General features: G+C 35.7%; 1 protein-coding gene across 1 annotated transcript in view; it reads right to left on the reverse strand.

Annotated features, from left to right (window-relative positions):
* Nucleotides 1–10,570, reverse strand: part of LOC120413446 (putative phospholipase B-like lamina ancestor) — a 41,645-nt gene extending 31,075 nt beyond the window's left edge. The window contains exon 1 of the mRNA XM_052709368.1: nt 10,195–10,570. The gene's annotated coding sequence lies outside the window, so the exon portion shown is untranslated. The remainder of the gene's footprint in view (nt 1–10,194) is intronic.
* Between the last annotated feature and the right edge of the window lie 5,777 nt (nt 10,571–16,347).

A 16,347-nucleotide genomic window follows, 5' to 3' on the forward strand; every position in this document is an offset into this window, starting at 1 on the left:
TTTGCCCGTTACCGACAATTATCGACATTACCGACAGCAGATTGATTGTATTGCAGAAAAAAATCTTAACAGAACGAGGATTGAACCATCAACTACTAGGTTGCTGATCCGACACGCTACCACCACGCCATGGACGCTTGTTGAATGGTGAGGGACAGAGCGCGAACATAATGTTCTCTCTAGAGTTTTGCTCGGGGACGCGCCAGCATTCTATGTGTTGGTGAGAACTGCAGATCGCTGACGTGTTTACACGCGGGCAAAAATGATCTATGGGCTTGCTGCAAAAAATGCAATAAAATATAACATTTTTTGCAGCAAATCCACTGTTGCAGATTTTGAGATATATTTTTCGTTTGGGTGTTCGAATTAAAATAAATATTATAAATTTTAATATTTATTAAAAACACTTTTTTTTGTAAAATCTATTAATGTAAAGTTCTCTTTTGTCTAGTTCAGAGAAATTTTCTAGAATTTACATTTTTTGAGATTTATTATTTTTCACCAGAAAAAAAAGTCAAATTTAGCAATTTTGCATCAATAGTTTTTCCATGCAAGTCTCCATAAAATTCGCTGATTTGAATGTATAGTTCCACTCGAATTAACGAATTCGCTATGTATTCAGGCCAGTTTTGAAGGGGGAGGGGGCGGGGGCGACATAAACTTTGAAAAATATTTGCAACGGCCTTATTGAGAAAAAAAAAGTTTTTTCCCGAGACCCTAGGAAACAATTTCATTTTTCTCAACTAAAATTGTTTCAAAAATTAAATTATTTTTTTCTCAGAAGGCTTTATTTAAATTTTAAAATATATATATTTTAAACTTCAAACTGCTGATATGCCAACATTAGGAGCTGAATCTAGCGAAAATATCTTGTCGAAAATTAGGTCAGGGGAACAGCACGTAATTCCGTCATGCACCTAATGTTGGCATATCAGCACTTTAACATTCAATTACAGCTTCTAAAATGAGATTTAAGAGCTCAGTAGGAAGTGAGCAAGTTTCATAAAATTTGATGGAATAAACACCGAGTCCGTCACCTGTTCAACTTATGGGAAATTTCCCTATTAAAAGTAAATTGAAATTTATTAAAAATTATTTAAATCTATTAAAACTGTGTAAAGTTCAAGACAAACGAGCAAATTATACGAACGAGAAACTAGAAATAGTTGTTTAACTTGTTTTCATAATTCATTTAGCAAATGACAAGCAGAAACAAATTGTTAAACATTTTGTGTCAGTTTGATTTCTACCCAGTGACAACACAAACAATCAATTTAGTCGCCACGACTTAACGGTTCAATTTACCTGATGTATAATTACCGACTCATTGCAGTCGATTGTAGTTGATCTGGTCTCAAATACTTGTTATTTTTCAACTACTCTAACTTTTACTAACGACGTCAACGCTCACATTTTCTCCCTTTTATAGCTAGGTGTGTAAACCTCTTCCAGAGCTATGATAATCGAACGTGTTTTTATTGAATAATTCAGCTGAATTGATAAACACTGCTGGCGCGGGCCCCGACTGATTGGGACATGCCGGGTCTGATCACCACGCAGCCGGTCACCAGCGGTTGTAAAGAGCTTTTATCTGGAAAAAGCCAGGGGTTGGCCTAGGGTAGGGTAGTCATCAATGAGACACTTTTGGTTTTCAACTTTCAACGATTTTTCTAATCTTTTCATCAGCATGTTTTAATGAGCTTTTTGTTGCATTTTATTTCTTTTAGTGTGTTCAAACATTGACCAAAATATGAGATCGATCCGACATCTACAGCCAGAGTTATTCAACTGCCTCATTGTAGACGCACTTGGCAGGAACAATGAGACAGCTGGGGAACAATGAGACACTCTACGAAAATCAATACTTTTCTAGTAAAACATCATGTTTTTGTATTGTTCCATTGCAGTTGACATGCCTTGAACATTTTAGAGCAATTTTGCCAACATGAAACTTTAATTAACAAAAGTTATACTAAAAAGTATTTAAATTTTGTAAAATCCATATATTTATACCAAATAACTTTGTATGTCTGGTTAAATGAAGTTAAAAGTGTATAAATATGCCAAAAATCACTTTCAATTCATGTTTTGAAAGATTTACATGGATTTTGAAATGTTTAATGAAGAAAAATCAAAGTGTCTCATTGTTACCCATTGGCTAACATGAGTGGGGAACAATGAGACAGCCCTGGATTCTAGGTATATTCTAAATTTTGGTCAAATCTAATGAAAGTACATTGTAGCCCAACTCAATCCCTATGGAACGTCGAAAGAAATTTGAAGAAATATTAGTTTTGGTGTAAATGGCAGCCTACGAGCGAAAAAATATTTTTTATCCATAATTTACTTTTACACCCCAGAATCAAACATTTATGAATAACTTTTCAAGGGAGCGTCCATAACCAAAGCCACTAATATGGCAGACGTGTATCCCGTAGACACACTTTTCCCCCAAATATGAGCCTGATTGGTTGAAACTACGACTTGTGAGAGCCATTTTATCATTGTTCCCCGTGTCTCATTGATGACTACTCTACCCTATATATTTATTGTCAATTGTAGGGTAAGGGATTCTATGCTGGATCATCCCTGTGTATGTCAGATACAAAAAATATAGTAACACATTCTTATCTGATAACGTCAAAATCAACCTGATTTCATCAGATCCAATCTTGCACCCATTTCCAGTTTTGACCCACCTACAACTTGTGTTCCAGTATGGTAATGTAAATAAACGGGCAGCAACCTTGACCAAGTGTTGCCGTCGAAGAGCGTGCCATAACAAACCTGCTCCATTATGGCACATGCTGCCGGTGCGTGATCCCAACTATAAACAACGCAGAAGCAGATAACTACGACTGTATCTACAATGTAAAGCTTAAGTTTAACAACAACATTACACTCACAAGCAGGTTTGCCATAATGCCCACCATTCATTTTGACAGCTGTCGTTGCTAATAATTCGAACTTGCACCATTCCTTTCATGGTAAAACGTATCGAAACCTCGATCAAAACCCTACAAAACTTCCGATTCGTATCGCACAAAGTTCAATCGCCGACCTGGTGCGAACCTGTGATGTAAACATTGCTTCCTGTTTCTGCCAGACGGCGGCCCCTGATTCATTGTTTGCAGTTTCATGCAAAAATGCACAACAAAAGCCACGTTGTTGCACCTCGCGTGCATCATCATTTGTTTACAAATTGCGTTAAGTGCGTTAAGGGAGCGTAGGCGAGAGGGGGGTTCGAAGGTCGTGTTACGCTCCAAACATTTTTTTTTAATTTGTATGACAATGTTGTTACGAGAGGGGAAGGGGTTAAAAAAACTTTTTTTACGTCACGTAAAAAAGAACGCTCCCTTAGGTGCGGACTCAGATCAATATCCGCGCTCGGGCTAATTATTGGCGCTAAGTCAATTAGTGGACAGCGCCAAGTCATGGGATGCGGCAACAGGTCGATGATACTAGTGAAATTGATTTCATCGGTTTCGACGAATTTGGGTGCGGTGGGAAAATGTAAACCATTATGAACTAAACGGCGTGATTAAATTAGAAACCTAGGGTTGAGTGACTTTCCTTGGAAAATAATAAATGAATGTTCCGCCACAAACAAACAGACATAAATCTTAAAACAAACTTTAATGCAAATCAATCAAACACTCATCACTAGAGACATCTAGCGTTGTAAACGGGCGCACTCTAGTAACTGTCAAGCGCGTGAAAAATTAGCGAGGTGAATGCAAAATGGTCGTGGTAAGTTCACGATCCATGCAAATAGAACATTAAATTGCTTATTGTTGAATTTCAAAAGTGTTTAAAGTCAATTTATCTGTAGTTCTACAATTCAAGTATACGAAATTACGAATCTATTATCAAACGGAACGGAATACGATCCAAGTTAGTTCATCAAACCACAAGGAAAGTTGCGATTGTCACGACGCATTCGCGATCACGCGTGATCAAACGTGTTCGGGCATGTTTAAACTGGATGGGATGACGCTGGAACCGAAGTTCTTGGCAACTCACCACACAATCTGGGTCACCAAGAAGAGGAACAAATCGAATTAAAAAGTGCAATGTAAGGTGGTGTGGCTGTTGATAATTTTCGCATAAAATAAACCAAATAAATGTTGATAAGAAAGTCAATTTAAAAATATCGCAAAGGTGAATTTTGCATCAAAATGGTTTATTATTTTACAGTTTCAAGTAATAAAAAATGTATTATTTATAACCAAACCGGAACGAAAGTCGACAAATGGATTTTTAATACCGCGATTACCATCGACTAAAGTGCTACTCTTATTCCTTAATCAGTATTATTCCTCGTAAAATGAACCCAACTTAATCACACAAATACCACGAAGCATACGCATGAACCGAAAGCACGTGCTTTTGAAAGCCATATTGTCTACACATGCAAAGAATTCATCCACTGCTGATGGTTGAATCTTTTCAACACACAAATCTTTCCCAACTCATTATCTGTCTGTCTGGCGATTCTCTCCATGTCTTTGAATGACTTCTATGTGTTTGTGTTTGTGTGAATGTGTCTGATGGGTGGACGATCGACGGTGATCGTGCCTCTCGGAAACGACCATTGCCCTCGTCACGGAATAAGGGAAGTTTGGTGAATGGTGAATTTTAATGTGATTTTTTAATTTATTTTGAATTTGTTTTTTTAATTTATTTTGAATTTGTTTAAAACTGCAAAACATGCGATTATTTATGAAAAAAAAAAATGCAAATAACTCGTTCCAAGAGGACAAAATGTCTTTTTTAAATTTATCCCTACACGGAGAAAAATGAGTTCCCAAAATCGTGAACAAGCGTTCATGAAAATGGGAACCTCGAACAAAGTGTTCAAATTCCATGGTACGATTTTGAAAAACGTGCCATGAATTTTGAACACTTTGTTCGTGGTTCCCATTTTCATGAACGCTTGTTCACGATTTTGGAAACTCTTTTTTTTTCGTGTACACAGAAAAAAATTATGGTAATATTCATCAGGAAATGGTGACAGATTTTGTGGCAAAAAAAGATAAATTTTACCTTAGAAAATGATGAATTTTCATCAGGTTCACAATTTTACACATTTTTGAGTAATATTACTAAAAAAATGAGTAATATTCAACCAACCAAATTTTCAACATTCCAAAATTCAACTTTTTTTTGCTGTGTACAATTTTCAATATTTAAATATTTTTACAGCTCTTTTGTGTGGACAGGTTCCAAAATTAAAGGTAGATTTGTATGAACGAATTAATGATGCAGAAGGATTTTTTGGCCTAGAGACAGTAATCACAAATTTCAAATAAATAAACAAGCACAAATGAAAAAAGAAAAACATTTAAAGAAATTGCTAATTCTTGGAATGATCGTTCTTATAGAACTCCCACGAGCCCTTTTGTTGTAAATTTAGTATCTTTTGTAAATGTTTTCTAACAAAATTTTGTAATTTAAACGTCACCTTTAGCTAATAATTTAAATAACAAAATTAATGCAGTAATGTAATTACAAAATTAATGCAGTAATGTTTGGACTCGTTGGAAAGGTCTTTTGATAATCTAACCAACGATGGGTCGGATGATGGAACCGGACTTAGTTTACATGCATTTAAGTGAGATCCGGATATATGTGAAAACATATTTTAATACATAACTTTTGAACTACTTATCAAAACTTCAATCTGTATAAAACTCGATCTATGGGACCCTAAACCAAGTCGAATGTAACAAGTTCAGGTCAAATCGGTTCAGCCAATGCCGAGAAACATGAGCTAGTTTAATTACTAGTTAATTAAATACTAAAGTAAAATTTGAAAAAAAAAAACATTATAATTTAATGTAAAAAATATCCGGAAAATTCCTTTTGTTCTCGGGATTTTCAAAATCGAAATCTGGTGGCCACGCTGTTTTCAATGAGAAAACGCAAATAAGGGGCGATCCATAAACCACGTAAACACCATAGGAGGACATAGCTGAAAAAAATGTTTGGAGATTTCTACAATGAATTTTCTTCCAATTCATATTACGAAGAATGATTTATAGTCTAAACCAAACGTAAATCCTATACCTTTCTCTAATAAGAAAGACAAAAAGGGTTTTGCCTTCCTCACCTTACTGAGGAAAGGCTATAAAATCACTCAAAAAATGAACATTTTAATTCGGCCTCGTAGACCTACCTTCACGTATACCTATCGACTCAGAATCAAATTCTGAGCAAATGTCTGTGCGTGTGTATGTCTGTAAGTCCGTGCTCCGAAAAAAAATGCACTCGATTATCTCCGGACTGGCTGAACCGATTTGGGCCGTTCTGGTCTCATTCGATCCATCTTAGGGTCCCACAAGACCTATATTAACTATTATGAAGTTTTGTTAAGTATTTCAAAAGTTATGCTAAAAAAACGATTCTGGCTAAAGTTTGAAAGATTGTAAAAAGGGTGGTTTTTGTGAGAAAACCTGTCTGATCATACATTTTTAGAAAGGTATTTGAAAGACATTTCTAATGAGCCCAAAACATTGAAGATCTGATAACCCTATCAAAAGTTATGAGCACCTAAGTGTCATTTGTACACATTTTAGAGGCCGGATCTCAAATATGTTGATGAAAAAGTTGTCCGAATCTATCATGCGACCCATCGTTGGATAGGTAATCAAAAGACCTTTCCAACAAGCCAAAAAGATTGAAGATCTGATAACCTTATCAAAAGTTATGAGCACCCAAATGTCATTTGTACACATTTCAGAGGCCGGATCTCAAATATTTTGATGAAAAAGTTGCTCGGATCTATCCGGAGATCTGGCTCCCGGGATTTTGTTGATTTGAAACTCCCGGGAAATATGAACAGATAAGTTTTTTTAACTGCCTTAAGGCTTAAAAAACATTAAAGTAATATAACTATTGAAAGTGAACAATTTTCATGAAACAGCCCCGTAGGTGTTGTTCTAATATTACGTCCAATGTTTTTTGGGATTCTAGACCCCATACTCCATGTAGATATGTTGTAAGAAGTAAACTTTAGATAAAATTTGTAGGTTTGACATTCTTACTACAGAAACAAATATGTACATAATTGTGAGGAAGGCACTAACCACCATCGGTGGATTAAGTAACGTTTTTTTTAGTTAAAGAACACCCTGTCCTCTCCTACAAGATAACCAAGCGCCAACCACGGCACTATGGTACATTGGGTGGCCAAGTTTCAAAAAAGTGACCTTCTCCAAATATGTTTTGGTATTTTTTTCTCGAAAGTAAACATTCTAACTAAGAAAAATCCAAATTTTCAAAGCTCTAAGTTTGTTCATTACGGAGATACGCAAGCTGAAAGTCAAAAAATGGAGTAAAAAACAAGCGTTTTTCGTAAAAAAGGCTGATTGTTTAATTTTAACATAGCTCAGCCATTTTAAATGTTTTATTAGGATAAATATACATCGTTGGAAAGGTAATGAGATAAGCTTTGAAACTATTAATAGATAAAATGTTGTTTCCAAACCAAAAACTGAAGTTTTCATCGAATAATTGGAGCATTTTTTTGACAAATCATATTTTTTGTGTTTGTTAATCGAGTACTTTTTTTGCTAACCGATGCTAAACATGAAACTAAGATCACTTGAAAGATTGGATTATAATCTAACATTGCTGAAATTTCCAGCCTGCGATTTTTTGCGTTTTCGGAGATATGCCATTTTGAACATTTACGTTTTATCAAAATTTGCTGCAATCTACACTGCCGCTCTAATCTAGTCCGTCCCATATGTAAAAAGTGGATGCTGAGATAACGACGTGAGAAGGCCAAAAAATGTTGCACCATTTTTCACATTTCCAATCAATTTTGTTTTGCTGAATTTTCATACAATTATTTCAATATTAGTTCAACAAATATTTCTAACATGAATTTGTTTCATAAAATTTAAAATTTAGGGATAAATTTGTGTTATTTTCATACTAGAACTGACTTGCCTTTATTATTCTATAAATAAAGGCAAGTCAGTCAATGATATCAAGGTAGGCTTGAACATTTTCACCAGAAGTTAAACTGTCATTTCAAGGTTTGTTTGGGTAATTTCCAAGTATTTTTCACAAATAGTATAAAATTAAGTTATTTTATGTTTATTTCAGATTTATTCATTATAGTAAAGTTCATAACTATTAAAAAGTAATCATAAACGAGACTAAAATACTACAGAGGCAAAAGATATTTGAATGCGTGTCTCAACGTCTGGACCGTTGAAATTTAGTGATCCACAATCTACGTTTACCGGAAGTAGAACCTCTTCCAGAACTAGGACCAGGGCAGTTCATTCAAGATTGAATAGAACTTATTTTATTACATTATTACTCATAATGGTATGTAGTTTCTTGTTTTCTCATGGTTGTCCCTTGCATGAAAAAAACACAAATGGTTTAAAATATTACGCATCAAAATTTATAAACATTCTTGCAAATATAAACTACTTATAATCTTTACTTAAGTTCTGCGGGTTCATAGAAACTTAGTCCTTGGCATTTAAATAGTTCCACGTCCATTCAGTCAATTCATGAGACATTTCTTTAGAAGGAACTGACTTGCCTTTATTTTACATATGGGACAGCACGAAAACGATTTTTATTTTGGAATTTTCAGAACAAACATCACTTTTTTATTAAGTGGGCTCAAAGTACATGTAAGAACAATGCTTTTGCTATGTTTATCTCAAAAATGACCAAAATACATATGGGACACACTAGATTACTAGACTAGATTAGAGCGGCAGTACATATGCGCCCGTTTATTTCACTTGCTTTGCTACCTACTTCGTGGGCATCGTCGCTTCAAAAATCAATACCTGGTTTCAAGAAGTTCGAAATGACTTTATTGGAATTTTCTGTTGCCTACATTTAAAATTGAGTACCTTAGTCAAAATAAGGTATTCGTACCGAAGTTTCTCAAGCGAAACTGGAGAATCTCAGTTTGATACCGAAAAAAGTATTCAGCAAAATGTTGACTTAGCATGATGAATTTCTTCAATCCATGAAACTGATCCACATTTAAGTTCTATGTTGGTTAGTACAAAACATCATAAAAAGTACCTTTAACATATCCTGAAGCTGTCACAAACTCTATAATCAAATGAATTTTAAGAATATGGTTTGTATTTTATCGTTTTACTTCATAATTAATATTGTGGATAAAATTTATTTTTCTGTTATTTGATTTAATAATTAAAATATTCGCAATTTATGCCCATAAGGGTGGGAGGGGGGGGGGGGGGTTGTCTCAAGTTATACGGCATGGACTCACAAAAAGAAACACACAACAGGAAATAATAAAGATTTGACTTAAAATGAATTTATTACGCTTAACAAAAATTTGTTGGTGGGGAGGAGGAGAGGGGGGGGGGGGTGAAAGAAAGAGGAGGGAGGGGTTGTGTCCTTAAAGTGGGGTGGGAGCTTATCCATAATTTAATAATATAAACTTGCAATATAATATATATGCAATTCTGTTTCACTTGCAAATGTATGAAAAGACTATTTATTATAAACAATCAACTATCGAGGTTTTTAAGCGAAGATGGCGTTCGAATGATGAACGCCCGAAATGTCAAAATCACGCAGTGGTACCAACATTACGGAACAAGTGTGCCATGGCATGACAGCCATATTTTTTTTTCTAATGTTGGTGCTACTGAGCGATTTTGACATTTCGGGCGTTCACCATTCGAGCGCCATCTTCGCTTAAAAACCTGGATTGAAAAACATGAAAAGTCATAAAAATCGACGTATATCATTTCAATACCATACAATTACCTAAATTTGTATCAAAAAAACATTTTAAAAGCAAAAAAATAATTTGGCCGCCTGTTTGTATGGAGATGGCCCATAGTGCACGGATCAGCGTCCATCGTAATGGAGCATAAACCCCATATTATCTTCTTCAACTCTGTAGGCCAGCCTCAGCCGGGTGTTTAACCCTTGCTGCTGGCGAATGATCCAACTCTTGATGCATCTTATCTTGTAGTTTGAAAGTTTGTCAAACTTATGACAATTTAAGGTGCAATTACTGTAGTACTATCATAAGTACTACTACAAGTGTCAAACTACTACAACTACAGTTAAATGCCAATGTTAACTGATAAGAAATGCTCGAGTTTCTTGGCGCGACGCGAATTCGTCACCGTACAAAACCATTTAATGTGATTCAAGGAAGGTCGTACTCACCACAAGCCAGTCTGCAGTCTGCCACCTTCAAGCTAAGTAGAGCGTGCACGGCCAAGGAATCCGACTCGGCGAAGAGGCGTTCCGTAGCAGAAGCCGTAGAGGTGGACAGGGAGGAGCTACCGTCGATGTCAACGCCGCTGCTGCACGCTGGCTTAGTAGTTGGTTCAACCTTCGAGCAAACTATACTTTCGAGCACAATTTTGCGCACACTTTCACACAGGCACAGACACTATTTCCGCTTTTCGCTGAACTCTTCGCTGAACTCCAACAGCTGCTTGAGCACACTTCTTCGGCGAACTTCTTCTGGTGCTGTTGGGTGGGGCAATTTGAGCACTTGTTGTCCGCGGAAGACCCTTGCGTAACTTGCGGAAACTGGGGACACTTTCGGGGCAAAAGCAATGATTTTCAGACAAGCTTGTCGTAGAAGGGGTAACAGAAGAAGAGGGACACAGGAATCGACGCCGCGTGGACGTTTCTGATGGAAGAGAGATGTAGGAAGAACACGACGACGATGGCGACCGTCGGTGGCGAGACTTGGGGACTGAATGAACACTTTTGAATGATTCAATAGCTGGTTACTGGCTTTGGTTTAGTTCGGCGCGGTGTCTGTCTCTGTATGCTGCGACAGCGTGTGGGTTGATGATGTACGTACTGTAGTTGTGTGAAGTATACTCGGATGAACCAAGTCATCATCTTCAAAGGTTTTTGTATTTGAAAAATGTAGCAAGGTGTGTTGCACATGGTTGTAGTCACAGAAAGAACGCTGTAAAAAAAGATGCATACACAACATTGAATTACCAGCTCAGCTAGAGTGTGATGAGCATAAATTTAATCAATTATGTCCTTGAAATAAAACTCTGCACATTTTAAATGTATGTTTAACTACAGCCCTGACTCAATTTTATTTCATATTATTTCGTGCTATTTTTATTTTTTTCACTAGATTTTTTAGCAAAATTTGCATTTGAAGAACCTTCTGTAACCAAGCGGTAAATGAAAAAGAAATAGTTGCAAGGAACACCAAATCTTTATGGAGCAGCCAATCACACAAGTTATAAAATTGTAATTTCTTTGTAATTTTTTTTTTTTAAATTGTATTTTTTTTTTGTAATGAATTAAATTGAAATTTTTATTTTTTATTCCTCACATCTAATTCAGACCTGATCCCTGGTCTGGTTGTTCAACTAGAATTCCAAAACCTAAATCCAAAAATATGACCTCGATTGGACGGAAACTCAACAGCCCCCGGCAAAAAACATTTCCTTAGGATTTTGTACGAGAAAACACTTTCAAATGTGTGGCAGTTTGAGAAAATCAGCCATTTTTGCGATCCATGTCAAAATAATAGGTGCGTAATTTCCAAGGTTGTTAACGATAAAATTATCGAGACTCGATAACGATAATCTATCGTTATTTCGATAATTTTATCGGCAATAGTCTTATCTCCGATAATGGAAGATAACTCAATTTTAAAATCATTCTAAAATCGAATTAATTCAACCATATTATGTTAAAGCTTTAATGCTTTCTTTTCAAAGTATAAATACTTAGAATTGTTCACCAAATACCGTATTTTTCGAAAGTACTCAAATTTTCAATATTTGCATTATGGGTATTGTAGTTTTTTGATACTAAAATTGAACCATCAACTTCTTGGCTGTTGATCCGACACACTACCACCACGCCATGGACGCTTGATGAATTTGTGTGACAGAGCACCAACATATGCTTCTCTTTGAAGTGGTGCTCGGGGACGCGCCAGCTTTATATGTGTTGGTGAGAACTGCAGATCGCTGACATGTTTACACACGGGCAAAAATGACCTACGGGCTTGCTGCAAAAAATGTTATAAAATGTAACATTTTCTGCAGCAAAGCCACTGTTGCAGATTCTGACATATATTTTTCCTTTGGGTGTAGTTTCGGATAGAACAGACACAGAACATCTAAAATAGTGCATCGTTTTCCAAATTTCAAGCTTTTAAGTGTTCTAAAAACTGCTGTCCCTATTCAGACTGTAGTCCCGATTCACCCCAGGTTACGGTACTAAAAAAATCACAAAATACTGTATTCTTTCGAAAGTACTCTAATTTTCCAAATATGCAATATTGTATCAACCGAAGCGAAATATGTAATGCATTTCACATTCTTGGAGTTTTTTTAAGTACTGTTTAAAAAAAAAGTTTTTTTTTTCGAAACAACTAATTTTTTTATAATTTGTAAATGAGCTTCAAACGAAGCTAAGTTTGATATGCATTTTATTTTATTAAAGTTTTTTTTATTGGAACACTAAAATTATCACAAAATAATGTATCTTTTGAAAAAAAAATCAATTTAAAAAATCGCAGGGAAGCGAAATTCCGAATGCCTTTTTCCAGCATAGTTTCACTTTTTGGCATTGAAAACCGGACAAATAGTTGCACTATGTCGACGCTATTTTGGTGAATAATTAATTTAAAATAAATTTTTTATTGTTTTACAATTTTGGTGATGAAGAGAAAATCTCTGTTTGCTTTTCTGTCTAAGGTTCAGGAAATTTTCGGATCTTATCGAAAAACATATTTTATATCGGTAGTTAGTCAAGTTTGGCCATAACTTCTACAGGTATAGCAATTCAAGTGTTTAACAAAAATATCCGTTTTTAGAGGCAATATCTTGAAAACTGTGCACTAAATCGAAATTTCTGTAATGTACTTTTGATTGGACATCTAAAAAAGGTAAAACAATTTTACGACTTTTTTCACAATTTTCGAAAAAGATGGCTTTTTGACATCTTACATATATGATATATCCAAAAACGAGAATTTTGAAAAAATGTGCGCAATTTTTTGGTGTGAAAAATCGTTTTAAAAAATATAGTTTTTAGAAGCGTAACCATTTTTCCGAGGCACCAAATCAGAAAATCCGTTCTCAACTCGTTCAGACATATATAGACGAACTTATGTTGCAAAATGTCTTCTTGGGCATAGATATTTTTAAAACAAAACAAAATACGAATAAGTTTGCTCATTCTGTGAAGGATTGCTTAGATTTTGTAATACATGAAAAATCCAATTTGCAGATTTTTTTATATTTTTTTTACCAATAAAAATGTCAAAAACAACGCTTAATTCAATTTAAATTTAACTTATATTAAATTAAAATTCAAAAATTTTATATAAAGTTTTAATACGGCGAATCTGTAGATGTAAACAAGTAAGGTAGACTGTTAGTTTACAACTAAAGATTCGCCTTATTGAAAATTTAATACGGAATTATAATAGTAGTTTATGCAACAAGTTGCAAAAAGAGGATTTTTTCAGCACGAGTCGTACATTTATGCAACGAGGTTCACCGAGTTGGATAAATGCGAAGAGTGCTGAATAAATCAAGTTTTGCAACGAGTTCCATACAACACACACTGAGTAATATTTTATGTCATAATTTTCATGTATTTTGTCAATAAAACGTTTAAATCAAAAAAATGTTGAAAAGTGTTACTTTTCGAAACAAGTGCTGAAAAGTTCAACTTTTCAGCACCCATTTGAGTGCTGAAAAGTTCAACTTTTCAGCACCCATTTGAGTGCTGAAAAGTAGAACTTTTCAGCATTTCTTTTGAAAAGTGTTGCTATTCGATTCTGTTATTTTTGGTACAGAAAAGTAGGCTATTTCGTCGTTCAAGAATGACAGGAAAATTAAGTAGTTTCACGACGGAATTGCAAAAAATGGGTCTAGCTCATTTCCCCGAATGACATTTCCCCGAATGCCATTTCCCCGAAAATCATTTCCCCTAATTGGCCACATCCCCGAATACCACTTCCCCTAATCAGCCACATCCCCGAATGCCATTTCCCCGAATATCATTTCCCCTAATCGGCTATATCCCCGAATGCCATTTCCCCTAATCGGCCATTTCCCCGAATGCCGTTTCCCCGAAATGACACTTACGCCAATTGCCGTTTATTTAAATTTAAAATTACTCGAATTTGCATATCCCCTAATCATCATTTTCGCTAAAGCCTTTTTCCATGACTAACAGTTATTTTCTTTCTCAATTTTACCGAACAAACAGCTTTTTCGGGTATGCTGATGATCTCGCTGTTGATTAAATGTTGTAAATTGGGTAGTAAAGCCCTTTGTCAATTTTTATGAACAACGGTAAAAAACACGATTGAAAACCATTTCTGATAACTTTTTTTTATTCATTTTTATGCAAAAAAAAGTTTTTGACAAGACAACATTTTTCCGATGGATCAACTATGCCCCCCCTGGATCGAGCTGTCAAGTAGGAGCTTTTCTGCCAAGAAGGGCCGTGAAGTGAATTTTTAGAAATTGAATTAAAAATCCCTTTTAAATCCTTTGCGGTCGTACAAAGGGTCATTGTACTTAGTAAAGCTTATTTTTCTTGTGAACAATAATATCACAAATTTAAGCTTAATTTTAGGACCCAATTACTAGATTTTTTGTTGTTCAATTAACATTTGTATTCAACCGCATGATTAAATGTTGTTTTTGAGAAATTTGCAAGGAATTTTTTTTTCGAATTTTGTTCAAGAACGCAAAAATCGAACAAATAGGTACATAAGGCTGGTATAAATTTTTGTTGATTATACTTTTCGCCAAATCCCAAACCAGCAATGCGAATAAAATGATCAGTGTGAACGGGGTTCTGTACTACGAAAATCGCACGGTTTGTTTTCTGAATCATAAAAAATAACAAAATTTCTATTGCATTATTATTATCATGTCTATAAGAAAAAGGTATTTGTTTTGAGAATGTATAAAAAATAGTCTGTAACAATATTCATTGTATTTGAATGAATAGTACCAAACCTTACAACACCCCTTCCCCCCTAAAATGCTACGTCTGTTCTGAGTGAAGCCAAAAAGAAAGTTGATCATTCAAGGCCAATACGAACCTTTCAAGAAATATTATATGTAGTTTGATGTGATAAAAATTGCCATCATTTTTTTCTTACACAGTCGACTCTCTGGTCTATCGATGAATTCTTCAGTCCCTGTTTGCTTTAAAAATCTCTTCCGGTTGTCAATAATTTCAGTTTTCATGGCTTGCATAGACATTTTTCTTGGCGAAACGAAGCTTTAAAGGGTGTTTGACATTAGTTTGGTTTTGTTTGATGGACGTTGCCATGATTCTCTCCCATAGCTGGGTATCAAGAAAAAAATATTTTCAATCGAGTCTTCATTTTGCATCGTTCTGTAATCTGATGATTCTCTTCCTCGACGGTCCCTTGGATATTGACAAGCAGAGAGTCGACTGTAAAATGCTATTTCCCCGAACGCGGTCAAGCCGAAATGCCCGGTGCCCAGGAGCGCGCGCGCTCCGGGGCACCGGGCATTTCGGCTTGACCGCGTTCGGGGAAATGGCGTTCAGGGAAATGACTATTCAGGGAAATGACTATTCAGGGATATGACTAATCGGGTAAATGGCATTCGGGATTGTGGCCCATTCGGGAAAATGGCATTCGGGAATGTGGACGATTAGGGGAAATGGGTAATTCGGGTAAATGGAATTCGGGGAAATGATTATTAGGGGAAGTGTCTTTTCGGGGAAGTGGCATTCGGGGAAATGTCCCTTCGGTAATATGGGTTTCGGGAAAATGTCATAGATTCGCAAAAAATATATTTTTATAAAAATAATTAATAACAATGTTCCAAAGATTTCTTAGCGAATAATCCACTAATTGCATTGATACCAAAGCAAATTGTTCAATTTCTAGATAGCAAACTATAAAACAAATCGAGCTACTCGAGCGTACCGTATCATCGTTATCATAGTGCAAATTTGCTCCAAACAATACCAGTAATTTTACGCGGAATCAACTGGTCGTCGCGAGAGAGTCCCCTCTCATCAGCTGCTGTAATAATAACAATCATCATCATCATCATCCTCGATATCACTCCATGTCCCAATGTTTGCGTCCCCCCTTATTTTTAGACTAAACGCAAACTCACTTTTCATGTAAATGTTGTGTGACTTCCAGCTGGTAGTGACTAGAAGACAGTTCAAGGATCCAAACTGGAGGGAAGCATGCGCATCAGCTGGCCAAGCATTTCGCCGGCAAGCCAGACACCCTCGAATCCGAATTTCGGCAAAGGTCACACCGTCAGTGTCACGTTCGACGCTGCCGGTTCCAGCCACGCGGTTACGGTT

The sequence above is a fragment of the Culex pipiens genome, chromosome 3, assembly GCF_016801865.2.
Source record: "Culex pipiens pallens isolate TS chromosome 3, TS_CPP_V2, whole genome shotgun sequence".
In the NCBI taxonomy this organism is placed as follows: Eukaryota; Metazoa; Arthropoda; class Insecta; order Diptera; family Culicidae; genus Culex; species Culex pipiens.